Below are 13607 nucleotides of genomic sequence, written 5' to 3'. Positions count from 1 at the left end.
GTTATTATCGGAGGTTCATTGAGAATTTCTCCAAGATTGCGAAGCCTTTGACTTCCTTGCTGGAGAAGGATTGGTTTCTCTTGGACTGATGAGCATCAGAAGGCCTTCGAGGAGCTGAAGAAGAGGTTGACTACGGCGCCAGTCCTTACTCTGCCGGACCAGAGCAAGAGGTTCACAGTGTACTGTGATGCTTCGAGGGATGGTCTTGGTTGCGTTCTGATGCAGGAAGGCAGAGTGATAGCTTATGCTTCGCGGCAGTTGCGCCGGCACGAGCTGAATTATCCCACTCATGATCTGGAGTTAGCCGCAGTTGTGCATGCTCTGAAGATATGGAGGCATTACTTGTTTGGGCAGAGGTGTGATATTTACACCGATCACAAGAGCCTCAAGTATATTTTCACTCAGAGTGAGCTGAATATGCGGCAGAGAAGATGGCTAGATTGGTCAAGGATTATGACCTGGAAATCCACTATCATCCGGGCAAGGCCAATGTTGTAGCAGATGCTCTGAGCAGGAAGAGCTATGTTAACATAGCCGTGACTTTTCAGATGCCTCCGGAGTTATGTGAGGAGTTTGAGCAGTTGAGCCTGGGTTTCTTGCATCATACCTCGGGTACATCATTCGAGGCAGAACCCACTCTGGAGGCCGAGATCAGGCAGCATCAGAAGGAAGATCAGAAGCTGCAGGAGATTCGTGAGTTGCTCAAGATTGGCAAGGCTCCTCATTTCAGAGAGGATGATCAGGGTACCTTGTGGTACAAGGGTCGTATATGTGTGCCGGATGTGAATGACCTCAGGAAGTTGATTCTGAGTGAGGCTCATGATACAGCATATTCTATCCATCCAGGCAACACGAAGATGTATTACGACCTGAAGGAACGATTCTGGTGGTATGGATGAAGCGTTCCGTTGCGGAGTACGTGCTATCTGCGACACTTGTCAGCGTGTCAAGGTAGAGCATCAGAGGCCAGCAGGGTTATTGCAGCCGTTGAAGATTCCAGAGTGGAAATGGAGGAGATCACAATGGACTTCATTGTTGGCTTGCCTCGTACTCAGAAAGGGTACAACTCCATATGGGTAGTAGTGGATCGGTTGACGAAGGTTGCTCACTTCATTCCGGTGAACACTACTTACTCCGGTGCTAGACTCGCAGAGTTGTACATCTCCAGAATTGTCTGTCTGCATGGTGTTCCGAAGAAGATATATCTGATCGAGGATCTCAGTTCACTTCACGGTTCTGGGAGCAGTTGCATGATTCGTTGGATACGAAGTTGCGCTTCAGTACGCTTATCATCCTCAGACAGATGGGCAGACGGAAGAACCAACCAAGTGTTGGAGGATATGCTTCGAGCCTGCGCTATTCAGTATGGAACCAGCTGGGATAAATGCCTGCCGTATGCAGAGTTTTCTTATAACAACAGTTATCAGGCCAGTCTGAAGAAGTCTCCTTTCGAGGCCCTGTATGGTCGGAAGTGCAGACTCCGCTGTATTGGGATCAGATTGGCGAGAGGCAGGTGTTTGGTCCGGATATTGTTGAGGAGGCTGAACAGCTGGTACAGCAGGTGCGAGAAAATCTGAGGGTCGCTCAGACTCGTCAGAAGAGCTATGCGGATGTTCGTCGCCGAGATTTGACCTTTGCTGTGGGTGACATGTTACCTGAAGGTCTCGCCGATGAGAGGAATCCGCAGGTTTAATGTAAGAGGGAAGCTAGCCCTCGATACATTGGTCCGTTCAAGGTGTTGGAACGGAAAGGTGAGGTGGCATATCGTTTGGAGTTGCCACTCAATCTCTCAGGGTGCACGATGTGTTTCACGTGTCTCAGCTAAAGAAGTGCTTGAGAGTGCCAGAAGAGCAAGCACCGATAGAAGGGTTAGATGTGCAGGAAGATCTGACCTATATCGAGCATCTGGTGAAGATTCTGGAGATATCTGAGAGAGTGACTAGAAACAAGAAGATCAAGATGTGCCGAGTTCAGTGGAGTCATCACACGGAGGATGAGGCTACTTGGGAGCGAGAAGATGAGCTGAGGAAGACATATCCCGATCTCTTTGCTAGCTAGCCTATCCGAATCTCGGGACGAGATTCCTGTAAGGGGGGTAGGTTTGTAACAACCTGAGGTAATTTCTTTAAATTTTAATGAATTTATTTTGGGCTCAAATAAAATTTCCGGGTTTCTCTAATTTATCTCGCATTTTAAAATAATTCTAACGCAAGTAATTAAACTTTATCATAGGATTAAATTGTTTGTGCATTCATGCTGCAGCATTATTTTATTTGTGTTGAATTTATAAGGTTTGAATTCAAACTTGTTTGAATTCAAATAGTGTTGTTTGAAGGTTTGAGTGTAGAAAAGAAGAAAGAAGAAAAAGGAAAAGAAGGAGCCAGCCCAAACCCTCTCTCTCAGCCCAGCCAAACACTCTCCCTCTCTCCCTCACGGGCTCTCTCTTTCCCCCTGGCCCAAGTTCTCCCCCGAAGCCCAGCACTCCCTTCCCCTCCTCTCCCTGCGTGGGCCACGACCCCGGCCCAGTTTTCCCCTCAGCCCGGCCATCCCACGCGCCCTTCCCCTCTCTTCTCTCGCTGGCAGCTGGGACCCGCGCGTCAGCGCCCTCTTCCCCCTCCCCTTCTTCCTCCCCGGCGCAACGGCCTCCGATGTCCCCGGCGAGCCCTTCCCCTGGGCCCGCGCGCCAGGGTGCCGCAGCCGCCCTACAAAGCCCCGCCGCCTCCCTAGGGTTTCCCCCAGGTCGCCGCCGTGCTCGCCCGCACCAAACCCTAGCCGCCGCGCCCGCCATCGCCGCAAGCCTCGGGTCGCCGCCGCGCCGTCTCCTCGCCGCCTTCCGCCGTCGCCCAGGCACCGTGGGCTTGCCCCGGTGGGGTAAGGACCCTCCCCCGCCCCTCCTTTCCCTCGGTCTCGCCTCTCCACGGCCGCGCGCGCTCGCCGGCGTTCCCGAGCCGCTCGCCACCGTCGCCCGGCCGCTACGGCCCGCATTGCCGCCCCCGAACCCCTCAAATCAGTTCCCCGTGTCCTCCTCTCTCTCCCCGACTGGATCTCGTTGCCCATCGCCCGCGGAATCGCTCCATCGCGTGTCCTCCGGCGAGCTTCCGCCGCCTCCGCCGCGCCCAGTGCCTCCCCATCGCCGGAGCCGACCGGAGCCCCCTTCAGCCGTCCGATCCGAGCCTACGGTCTGGAGTAGATCCAGACCGGTACGCGATCCAAGCCGTTAGATCTCAAAGCGACGATCTGGATTAGATCCAATCGGTATTAGATCTCAGCCGCTCGTTTAAAATCCGGTGGACCGCGTGAGCTTCAGCCGCAGATCTCACCTCGACCGTCCGATCTTGATCCGAAGGCCGACGATCGCGCGTACCCCTTCACGTTATAGTTTCTAATCTGGGCCGTATAAGTCAGATCCGACGGCTCAGATTAAAACGTACCGGTTCAGCCCTGTCTTTTTGCTAAAGAGCCCTCGCCTTTTCGGGGAATCAACCCGCCGTCCAACCCTAGCTCAAAAATAATTACAGATAGGCCCTTTTTCTTCCCTTCTAACCCTTGAGCTCTCTAGAAATTGTTTCTCAGCCCTAGTCTTGGAGTTTTTGCTAGCTAGCCCCTGTGTCTAGGGTTTAATTACGTTTAAGTCCTCGGTTTTTGTCCAGAAGCCCCTGGAAGTTCTGTTTTTCTCGCAGTTTAGTCCCTGGGTCTTGTTTTAAGCATAGTTTTCGCGTTTTAGCCCCGTTTTAAGTGTTCTTTATATCCACGCAATCGTTGTAACGCGTAGAATAGTTCTAGGCCAGATTTATGTGCTGTTTCATTGTCTTGGTGTACTGTTTCTTATAGTTTGCCATTGTTTGTGCATGTGTGTATGTATGGACTATGTTTTGATGATCGTGAGTAGACGCGGAGCCTTTGGACGAGTACCAGGAGCAGCCGTCTTCCGAGCAGTTTGAGCAGCAGCCGGGAGAGTACGAGGAAGGCAAGTATAGCATGAACCTCCTATCACTTTTTAATACAATTTCATACTGCATTTTAATACTGTATGCCTATAAGGACTTTCCTAGCCACTTTATATCCTATATATATATCCTTTGGGTTGCATTTTGGTTAGTTGTGCTAGGTTGCTGCGCTATAACACACTCGGTCCTTTTTAATTAAATTTGATTAATGGTTATATGCAACTTAACTCTGAGAGTGGCCCTCTGTGCTGTGTGCTTGAGTGGCTCACGTCTCCTTAAAAGATATTTTGATAGAAACATGGTTTAGGGGGCCAGCACGGTGCTTAGTGCTTGGTTGGCCACTCTCCATAAGGACCGGTTCATAGAGCGACAACCTGGGACAACCGCGCAACCACAAGACTGGAATGGGACGGTCTTGACTTACTAATTAGGTCATTTTGGTTCGGGAGTAACTTACCTGCGTGGGCAAGAGGGGTGGTAAGCTTCAATGGTCCCTGCTCCTCCGGCTTGGTCTGTGCTGTGTGTCTTGTACCCCCGGAGGTGGGCCCCATCGTCGCTGATCCAGAATCCTTAGCGGTTACACCTTACCAACGTGGTCCTTTGTAACGGTCTCGTAGTGTGCTTGCTAGTCATCTCACCTAAGGCAGTGTGATGAACAACTAGCGTAGCCCACGACTTGTGGGTAAAGTTGTGCAACCTCTCGAGAGTGTAAAACTGATATATCAGCTGTGCTCACAGTCATGAGCGGCCCAGATCCTCCGTCTGATTAGTGGGGTTATCAACCTTTGACGAGGGAGATTCCCCGGGTGGTTTTGGTTGGATGGTTCTCGGTAGTTCTTAATTAATATTGATTAATTTATTATGCAATTGGGTTTATGGTAATTCATCTACTTGTAGTAATTAGCTTTAATAAAATTTGCTAAGACTAAAAGCTAACGCAGTTGAGTCAACTAGCCTAGAGCCTCATAGTTTGTGTTATACTTGTTGAGTACTAGTTTGTACCCACACTTGCCTCTTTACTCTTCTGTTCTATTTCGGATATCTTCGACTGCTGCTCAGTGCCCGGCAACGTGGAGGACTACGTCAGCGGCTTCGACGACTTCTAGGCGTTTGTCTCCCAGTCGACGTCCCTGTGGCGCCCAGCTCTTCATGTACTCATATTACGCTTCCGCATTCCTTGAACTGATTCTTGATTCAGTTGTAATAAAGATATTCATTTTTATAATTTATACGTTTTTATTCGTGGCATGTGTTGTGATATCTTGATAATCTGTTGTATATATGCGTGACTTGATCCTGGCGCATATATGATTGCTCGATTTATGTTCTTATAAATCGGGTGTGACATCCTGAGAGTGGCCCTCTGTGCTGTGTGCTTGAGCGGCTCATGTCTCGTTAAAATATGTTTTATTAGAAACATGGTTTAGGGGGCCAGCACGGTGCTTAGTGCTTGGTTGGCCACTCTCCATAAGGTCCGGTTCATAGAGCGACAACCTGAGACAACCGCGCAACCACAAGACTGGAATGGTACGGTCTTGACTTACTAATTAGGTCATTTTGGTTAGGGAGTAACTTACCTGCGGGGCAAGAGGGGTGGTAACCTTCAATGGTCCTTGCTCCTTCGGCTTCGTCTGTGCTGTGTGCTTGTACCCCCGTGAGGTGGGCCCCATCATCGCTGATCCAGAAACCTTAGCGGTTAAACCTTACTAACGTGATCCTTTGTAACGGTCTCTGTCGGTACATACGAACAGGGGTACCTCCTGCTAGGGTGTCCAGGCCATTAGCGTCTCACCATGCGTAATCTCCCCCTCGCCTTCTGGGTGACGTGGCATACGGCCTGGGCCTGACAGCTGGGACCATGGTCTCAGGACCTTCCCCGTGCTCTTAGAGGTCTGGGACCTCTACGTGCCCAAGGAGGCAGGAGAGCTCTCGGGTAGCTCCCGCGGGCCCGGACTCCCCAGGGAGGTCCGGGGCCGCCATGTGTGATGGCCGGACCATCACAGGTCTGACCGCTCCAACCGGCCTCGGGGCCCCTGATTCCCCTTCCTCCGGGAAGGGGTTCGGTGCCACCACGTGCCGCCCCCACGGTGGGAGCGGGGCTGGCCCTGCCACGTGCCCGTAGCCGGAGGCCCTTCGTGGGTGTTCAGCCCACCTACCAGCATTTAATGCGGTAGCTGGGCTGGGTGCGCCCAAGTCAAAAAATGTGGCCTGCCCCTGACACATGGGGCAGGTAGGCTGACACCACGGTAAGCCCGCCTGTTTCCAAGGCGGCGCGTCGTATCACCGTTACTGTGCGCAAGCGGTGTACAGTCCCGTCACGGTGCCGCGCGCGTGCGCGATGATGGCCTGCAACAGGAGAGCCGAGGCGTGCACTGCTATAGGGCGCGCGGAGGCAACGGCGCGACGGGTCAGCGCTGCTCCTTCGCCTGACAGGTTCTCACTCAACAGTGGTGGCATGGCTCCACTATATTGAGTAACACTGACAGCGGTCACTGTGCCTGCAAGGCAGCACACGACCGTATCCAGGCTGTGGATACGCACATTATCTTCCCAACCGTGAAGACTACAGCAAGGGGCTGGAGATGGAGATCTCCATATCACATAGAGCAGGCCCCTGTTGGTCGGGCCCATCTGTCGGGGCCCCGCACAGTGTAAGCACTCCCCTTGGACTATAAAAGGGAGAGTGTACTCGTTAGAGGACAAGTTTTTAGACACACACAAAAGGTTCAGACAAACACACAAGGTTCAGACAAACACACAAGGTTCAGACAAGCACACACGAACACAAAACCAGGCTTACACAGTCAATACAACACCAAAGTGGACGTAGGGTATTACGCTCCGGCGGCCCGAACCACTCTAAATCCTCGCGTCCTTCCTGTGTTCATCCGCCCACCGATCGAGCGCTCCTAAGTCTCCTCCAAACCCATCCTTAACTAGGATTAGGCGGGTGCTTTCCGCCACCCGGCTGGAGATTTCCTCCGACATTTGGCGCGCGAGGTAGGGGGTTAGGTTTGGTTTGTGCTCGGTCGACCCTCAAGACCGCAATGGCACAGGAAGATGGTCATCACGACCTCCAGTTGGGCAAGGAAGCGGCGTCCACGACGCCGCACCGAATGGGCCGCTCATGGCAGCCAGGGAGTTGCTTCGCAACCCCCCTGGAGAGGCGGCCTCGCCCGACGCCCAGAGGCAATGGCGTGACGACGTCGACCGCCTCCTCAACCTAGCGCAGGCTTCCCCATGTTCAGCGGGGGGGGTCTGCCTCTAGGCAACGCCGTCGGCAGGGCGGCGCATCTGGTTCTGTGCACTCACCGTCAGTGAGGAGTGCATGAACCGAGGACCTCCGGGTGGAGCTCAACCGCAGACGTGCGGGAGAGGACGCCCGTGTCTCCATCAAGCGGGCGCGTGGTCGCCGGCTCAGGATCGAGGGTCGCGACCTCGATGCCAAATTCGCTGCGGTGGTTCCGGCCCCGTAGGGACGTGTCCTGGCACCGGTGTCCGGGGTGGGCTGCGCCGCGCTCGTAGATCACCTTCGCATGGTCGCCTGGCCGTCCAAGTTTCGGCCACACCTGCCGGAAAAGTATGATGGGTCCTCTAACCCGTCAGAATTCCTGCAGGTCTACATCACCGCCATCACGGCGGCTGGAGGTAACGACACCGTCATGGCAAGTTACTTTCATGTAGCCTTGACCGGGCTAGCCCGGACCTGGCTCATGAACCTTACTCCGGGATCCATCCGGTCCTGGGGGGAGCTGTGCGCACAATTCACGGCAAATTTTGCCAGTGCGTATCAGCAGCACGGTGTGGAGGCCCACCTCCACGCTGTGAGGCAACAACCCGGAGAAACCCTCCGAGCCTTCATCTCCCGCTTCACCAAGGTACGTGGAACAATTCAGCGTATCTCCGACGCGTCTATTATCACGGCTTTCCACCAGGGGGTCCGTGATGAGAAGATGGTGGAGAAGCTGGCGACCCACCAGGTGGAAACTGTCACCACCTTGTTCGCTTTGGCGGACAAATGCACCAGGGCAGCAGAAGGCCGGGCATGGCATTCTGCAACCCAGGCAGGACCCACTTAGATGAGTGGGCCCAGTGTCACTGCCCCTGGCAGCGGCAAGAAGAAGAACAAGAAGAGCCGTGGCTTCGACAAGTCACGGATCGGGGGTTCGGCCATTGCTGCAGCAACGACCAGGGGCCAGAACCCCCGTGGCAAGCGCCCACGGCAACAGCGCACCGACCCCGGGTCGTGCCTTGTTCACCCTGGGGCTCGCCACAGTGCCACCGACTGCCGCGAGATCCAGAAGCTCGCGGAGCGCCTCAGCAAGAGGCGCGACGAAGCCTCAAGGGAAGGCTCCTCCCCTCCGCGGTGGTCCGGCAAGGAGAAGGTCTCCGACGTCGATGCAGCCGCGGCGGAGAGGGAGTTGGGGTACCAAACCCCCAACAAAGACCTCAAGGGTCTCTTTCACCAGTCCAACTTCGAGTCCGGTGGTGACGAGCCCCGCAAGAAGCTGTACGTGATGTACAGCGGCAGCTCGGAGCTCGTCTCCCGGCGGGATGTCAAGACCCTTCGCCGAGAGGTCCTCTCGGGGAAGCCGGCGACGCCAAAGGCAGCGCCCCACCAACGGTGGAAGAACATCACCATCTCCTTCGGGCCGTCGGACTGCTCGGAGAACATGGCGGGTGCTGGTGTGCTGCCGCTTATCACGGCACCCACCATCGCCAACGTCCGCCTCCACCACGTGCTGATCGACGGGGGTGCAGGCCTCAGCGTCATCAGCTATGCAGCGTTCAAACACCTGCAGATACTAGAGTCTAAGCTGACTCCTTCGCGCCAATTCTACGGAGTGGGCCCGAGCCCAGTGTACCTGGTGGGGACCATCACCCTACCGGTTACATTTGGGACGGAGGACAACTTCCGTACCGAGAACGTGCAGTTCGAGGTTGCGGAGGTTAACCTCCCTTTCAACACCATCATCGGCAGATCGGCCCTGTACCAGTTCATGGCCATTTCCCATTACGGGTACCTGGTCCTGAAGATGCCTTCTCCGGCAGGCGTCCTCACCGTCCAGAGCGACCGGGCCGCTGCCATCGTGGTGGTCGAAAAGCTCCATGCACTAGCAACAGGGCTTGCCCCTGCAGCTGGCGCCCAGGGGTCCGACCCCTCCACCTCACGTGCCAAGGCTCTGGCCAAGGCACCCAAGGTCCGACCGTCCGACACGGACGATGTGCCCGTGAAGACTGTCCAGGTCGGAGCGGAGACCTCCCAGACCACCCGCATTGGTGGGAATCTGGGAGAGAAATAGGAAAGCGCGCTCATCGCCTTCCTTCGGCAAATGTTGACGTGTTCGCCTGGGAACCGTCACAGATGCCCGGGATCCCTAGGGAGGTGATTGAGCACCATCTGAAGATCCACCCAGATGCCAGGCCGGTCCGGCAGAAGCCACGCAAGCAGTCCATTGAGCGGCAAAACTTCATCCGTGAAGAGGTCCGCAAGCTGCTATAGGCTGGCTTCATTGAGGAGGTCTATCACCCAGTGTGGTTGGCCAACCCAGTCGTGGTCCCGAAGGCAAACGGAAAGCTTCGGATGTGCATCGACTACACTAATCTCAATAAGGCATGTCCAAAAGACCCTTATCCACTTCCGCGTATAGACCGGATTGTAGATTCCACCTCCGGGTGTGACTTGCTATCCTTCATAGATGCCTATTCTGGTTTTCACCAAATCAAAATGGTTGAGGATGATAGGAAACATACAGCTTTTGTAACAGTGGATGGTCTTTATTGTTATATAGTAATGCCTTATGGATTGCTTAATGCTCTACCCACCTTTGCTTGAGCAATGAACATCACTTTAGGTGATTTGGTTAGAGAAATAGTTGAGGTGTATGTTGATGACATCGTTGTCAAGACTAGAGAATCAAATTCTCTCCTAGAAAATTTAGCTTAGGTCTTCGACAAACTACGAGTGACCTCCACCAAGCTTAACCCCGAGAAATGCGTCTTTGCGTGTCGGCGGGGAAGCTCCTTGGTTTCCTGGTCTCCCACCGGGGGATCGAGGCCAACCCGGATAAGGTCCGGGCGATCGAGGCAATGAGACCCCCTGCACGCCTCAAGGATGTACAGAGGTTGACGGGGTCCCTTGCAGCCCTCAGCCGCTTCATCTCGAGGCTCGCGGAGAGGGCACTTCCCTTCTTCAAGCTGATGATGGGGTCCGGTCCATTCTCATGGACTGAAGACGCAGAACGTGCCTTCCAAGAGATGAAGCAGTACCTCACCTCCTTGCCGGTCCTAGTTGCACCGGACCCAGGTTAGACACTGTTTCTTTATCTTGCAGCGACGGCCGAAGTGATCAGCATGGTGCTGGTCACTGAGAGGTCCGAGCATCTCCCGCAGGGGGCCCCCGCGGACCCTTTGCAGGAGAAGGAGGTCCGGCCTCCACCACTCCAGCAACCGGCCCTAGTTCGGAGGGTCTGGCCGGGTCCCAACCCGGAGAAGCACCAAGCAGCATGGGGTCCGACGGGTCCCCAGCTCAAGCAGAAGGATCCGCTCCGGCTGGCAGAGTCAGGACCATCCAGAAGCCGGTCTACTACGTCAGTGAGGTCCTTCATGAGGCAAAGGCCAGGTATCCTGAGACGCATAAACTTCTTTATGCCATACTCGTTGCATCCAGGAAACTCCGCTACTACTTCCAGGCCCACAAGATTGTGGTGGTGACCTCCTACCCATTGAGGGCCATCCTCCACAATTCCAACGCCACAGGCAACATCGCCAAGTGGGCAGCTGAGCTTGCTGGATTCCAGCTCGGCTTCCAGCCATGCCATGCCGTCAAGAGCCAGGTCCTTGCTGACTTTGTTGCGGAGTGGATGCCATCACCAAGCGTCCCTGGGGGTCCGGGTGATGGCTCGGACCCCCCACATCAGGAGGTCAGGGCTCCGGTGTTCACCGGACCCCACTGGACACTCTTCTTCGATGGGTCCACCCGCAGCAAGAGGGCAGGGGCTGGCGTGGTCCTCATCGACCCACGTGGCGAGCAATTGAAGTACATGGTGCATCTTGACTTTGAGGCCACCAACAATATGGCATAGTATGAGGCCTTAATCTTTGGACTCACGGCGGCTCTGTCCCTGGGGGTCCAAGAGCTCTTGGTCAAAGGAGATTCCCAACTCGTCATTAGGCAAGTCCGGGGGAATGTTCCTGCAACAATCCCCAGCTCGCAGCCTACCTCATTCATGTGAAGAGGCTGGAGAAGGACTTCGATGTGCCGGAACTGCAACATGTTCCACGCGAGGGCAACTCAGCAGCTGATGCACTCTCCGCGAGTGCATCGACTCAGGCACCCGTGCCTGATGGCATCTTCCAGAGACGTCTGCTAAAACTGCCCAGCCTGCCGACCTGGGCGAAGGGGGTCGGACTAGCACCTCGAAGCTAGCGGTCCCGGTGGCGCTCCATCCGTGGAGCCCGCCAAGGGTCGTGTGCTCCCTTGAGGGTCCCGAAGACCTCAGGGAGCCATGCCCAAATTCTCAGGAAGGTCCCGATGCATGGATCTCTAAGGTTCGGGACTACCTAAAAGATAATTACCTTCCTGAAGACCAAGCATCTGCTGAGCACATAGTGCGGATGGCTAAGCGATACACGGTGGTAGAAGGGGATCTCTACCGCCGTGGCGCCAACGGCATCCTCATGCGGTGCATCACCCAGGAAGAGGGCCGCGACTTGCTCGCGGAGATCCATGGAGGCGAGTGCGGAAGTCATTCTTCATCCCGCACGCTGGTCGGTAAAGCCTTCCGGCATGGCTTTTACTGGCCGACAGCGCTCCAGGATGCAGCTGAGTTGGTAAGGTCCTGCAAAGCATGTCAGTTCCATGCAAAGTAGATACACACTCCAGCTCAGGCACTGCAGATGATTCCTCCCTCTTGGCCTTTTGCTGTATGGGGGTTGGATATCTTGGGACCTTTCCCTAGGGCCATCGGCGGGTACCGGTACCTCTATGTCGCCATTGACAAATTCACCAAGTGGCCGGAGGCAACCCCAGTGGTCAACATCACCAAGGCGTCAGCAACCGCTTTCCTCAAGTCAATTGTGTGCCGGTTCGGGGTCCCGAACCGTGTCATCACCGACAATGGGACTCAGTTCACGAGCCAATACTTTCAGGAGTACTGCGAGGACATTGGCATCCAGCTCTGTTTTGCCTCAGTGGCGCATCCCAGGAGCAATGGCCAAGTCGAGTGGGCTAACGCTGAGATCCTCAGAGGGCTCAACATCCGGACCTACTGTGATCTTGAGAAACATGGCGCAAGGTGGATTGATCAGCTTCCGAGCGTACTGTGGGGAAACCGGACCACACCCAGCCGGGCAACAGGGGAAACCCCTTTCTTCTTGGTCTACGGGGCCGAAGCGTGCCTTCCCCTGAAGATCACCATGGGCTCTCTACGAGTCCAGGCTTTTGATGAGGATTTGCAGGAACAGCAGCGTCGCCAAGATGTGGACCTCGTCGACGAGCGCAGATGGCGAGTAGCAGTCCGAAACGCATGGTACAACCAAGCGCTCCGGCGCTACCACCAATGGTTCGTGCGCAGTAGGGAGCTCCGGGTCGGGGACCTAGTCTTGAGGCGGATCCTAAACCGAGAGGGCCTGCACAAGCTCTCCCCCAGTTGGGAGGGGCCTTTCAAGGTAACAAAGGTGTGCCGACCCGGATCTGTTCGGTTGGCTACGGAGGAAGGCATGCAACTACCCAATCCATGGAACATTGAACACCTCCGTAAGTTCTATCCCTAGGACCTAGTTGAGAGGAAATTTTTCCTTTGTAATTGGTAGCATCAACGTGTGGACCAGGGCGGTGGAGGTCCGCCCTCGTAAACCCGGCCCCTGGCGTACATCGCACAACTCTTCTGTACCAATTCATCAAGGAAAAATTTGTTCTCAATGTGTCCTTGAAGTCTATGCGATTCTATTTTTCTTTGCTTCTCGTTACGCTAACCCCCACGTGGTTTTTCACGTCTGTGTCGTGCCTAAGGCCCTTCTTAAGTTGCTACGCTACGTCTCTACCTTGGGACCCCTGTCTCGCGGGAGAAAAGGAACTGGACACCTGGGAACTGGCTTCGGGGAGACGTGCTCGTTCTTTGCTGGGGTCCAGGGTCGTGTAGCCGCTTAGCCTGGTTCTGTACCCTAAGCCTACACGCCCTGCCCCCTAGGGCGAGCACCGTTGTACCTCGAACCATGGACCCAGGGGCTGGGCCCCTTTGATCCCTGGACTTAGGTCCTGGTGCTCTGACTCGCTACGCAACTCAGGGGGGCCTTTGCTGACCAAACTGGGACCTCGTGGGGACGTCTACTAAGCGCCGATCCTAAGTCATGTGTAGGACCTCGGTTCTATGGCAGCTAGTCCCGACCCATCGCGACTACCTCCCAGGGGGCCACGGGACCTCGGTGTGCTTGAGAACACTTTACAGATCGGCAATCAGGAAAACAGCTAAGTTTTTCGCAAAAAGTAGATGCACGAAATACTTAAATGCATTACTGATAATGTACACAACATCACAAAGTTATCTTACAATAACAAAAGTTATATTACAAAAGAAACAACAAAAAGATTCTAGCACCTGGAGGGCGGCGCCAAGTGGAGATGGAGCCTCCGTCACCTGGATGGGGTTAGCTCCGAGT

The sequence above is a fragment of the Panicum hallii genome, chromosome 8 (assembly GCF_002211085.1).
Source record: "Panicum hallii strain FIL2 chromosome 8, PHallii_v3.1, whole genome shotgun sequence".
Taxonomy (NCBI): Eukaryota; Viridiplantae; Streptophyta; class Magnoliopsida; order Poales; family Poaceae; genus Panicum; species Panicum hallii.
This window is presented reverse-complemented; position numbering follows the sequence as displayed.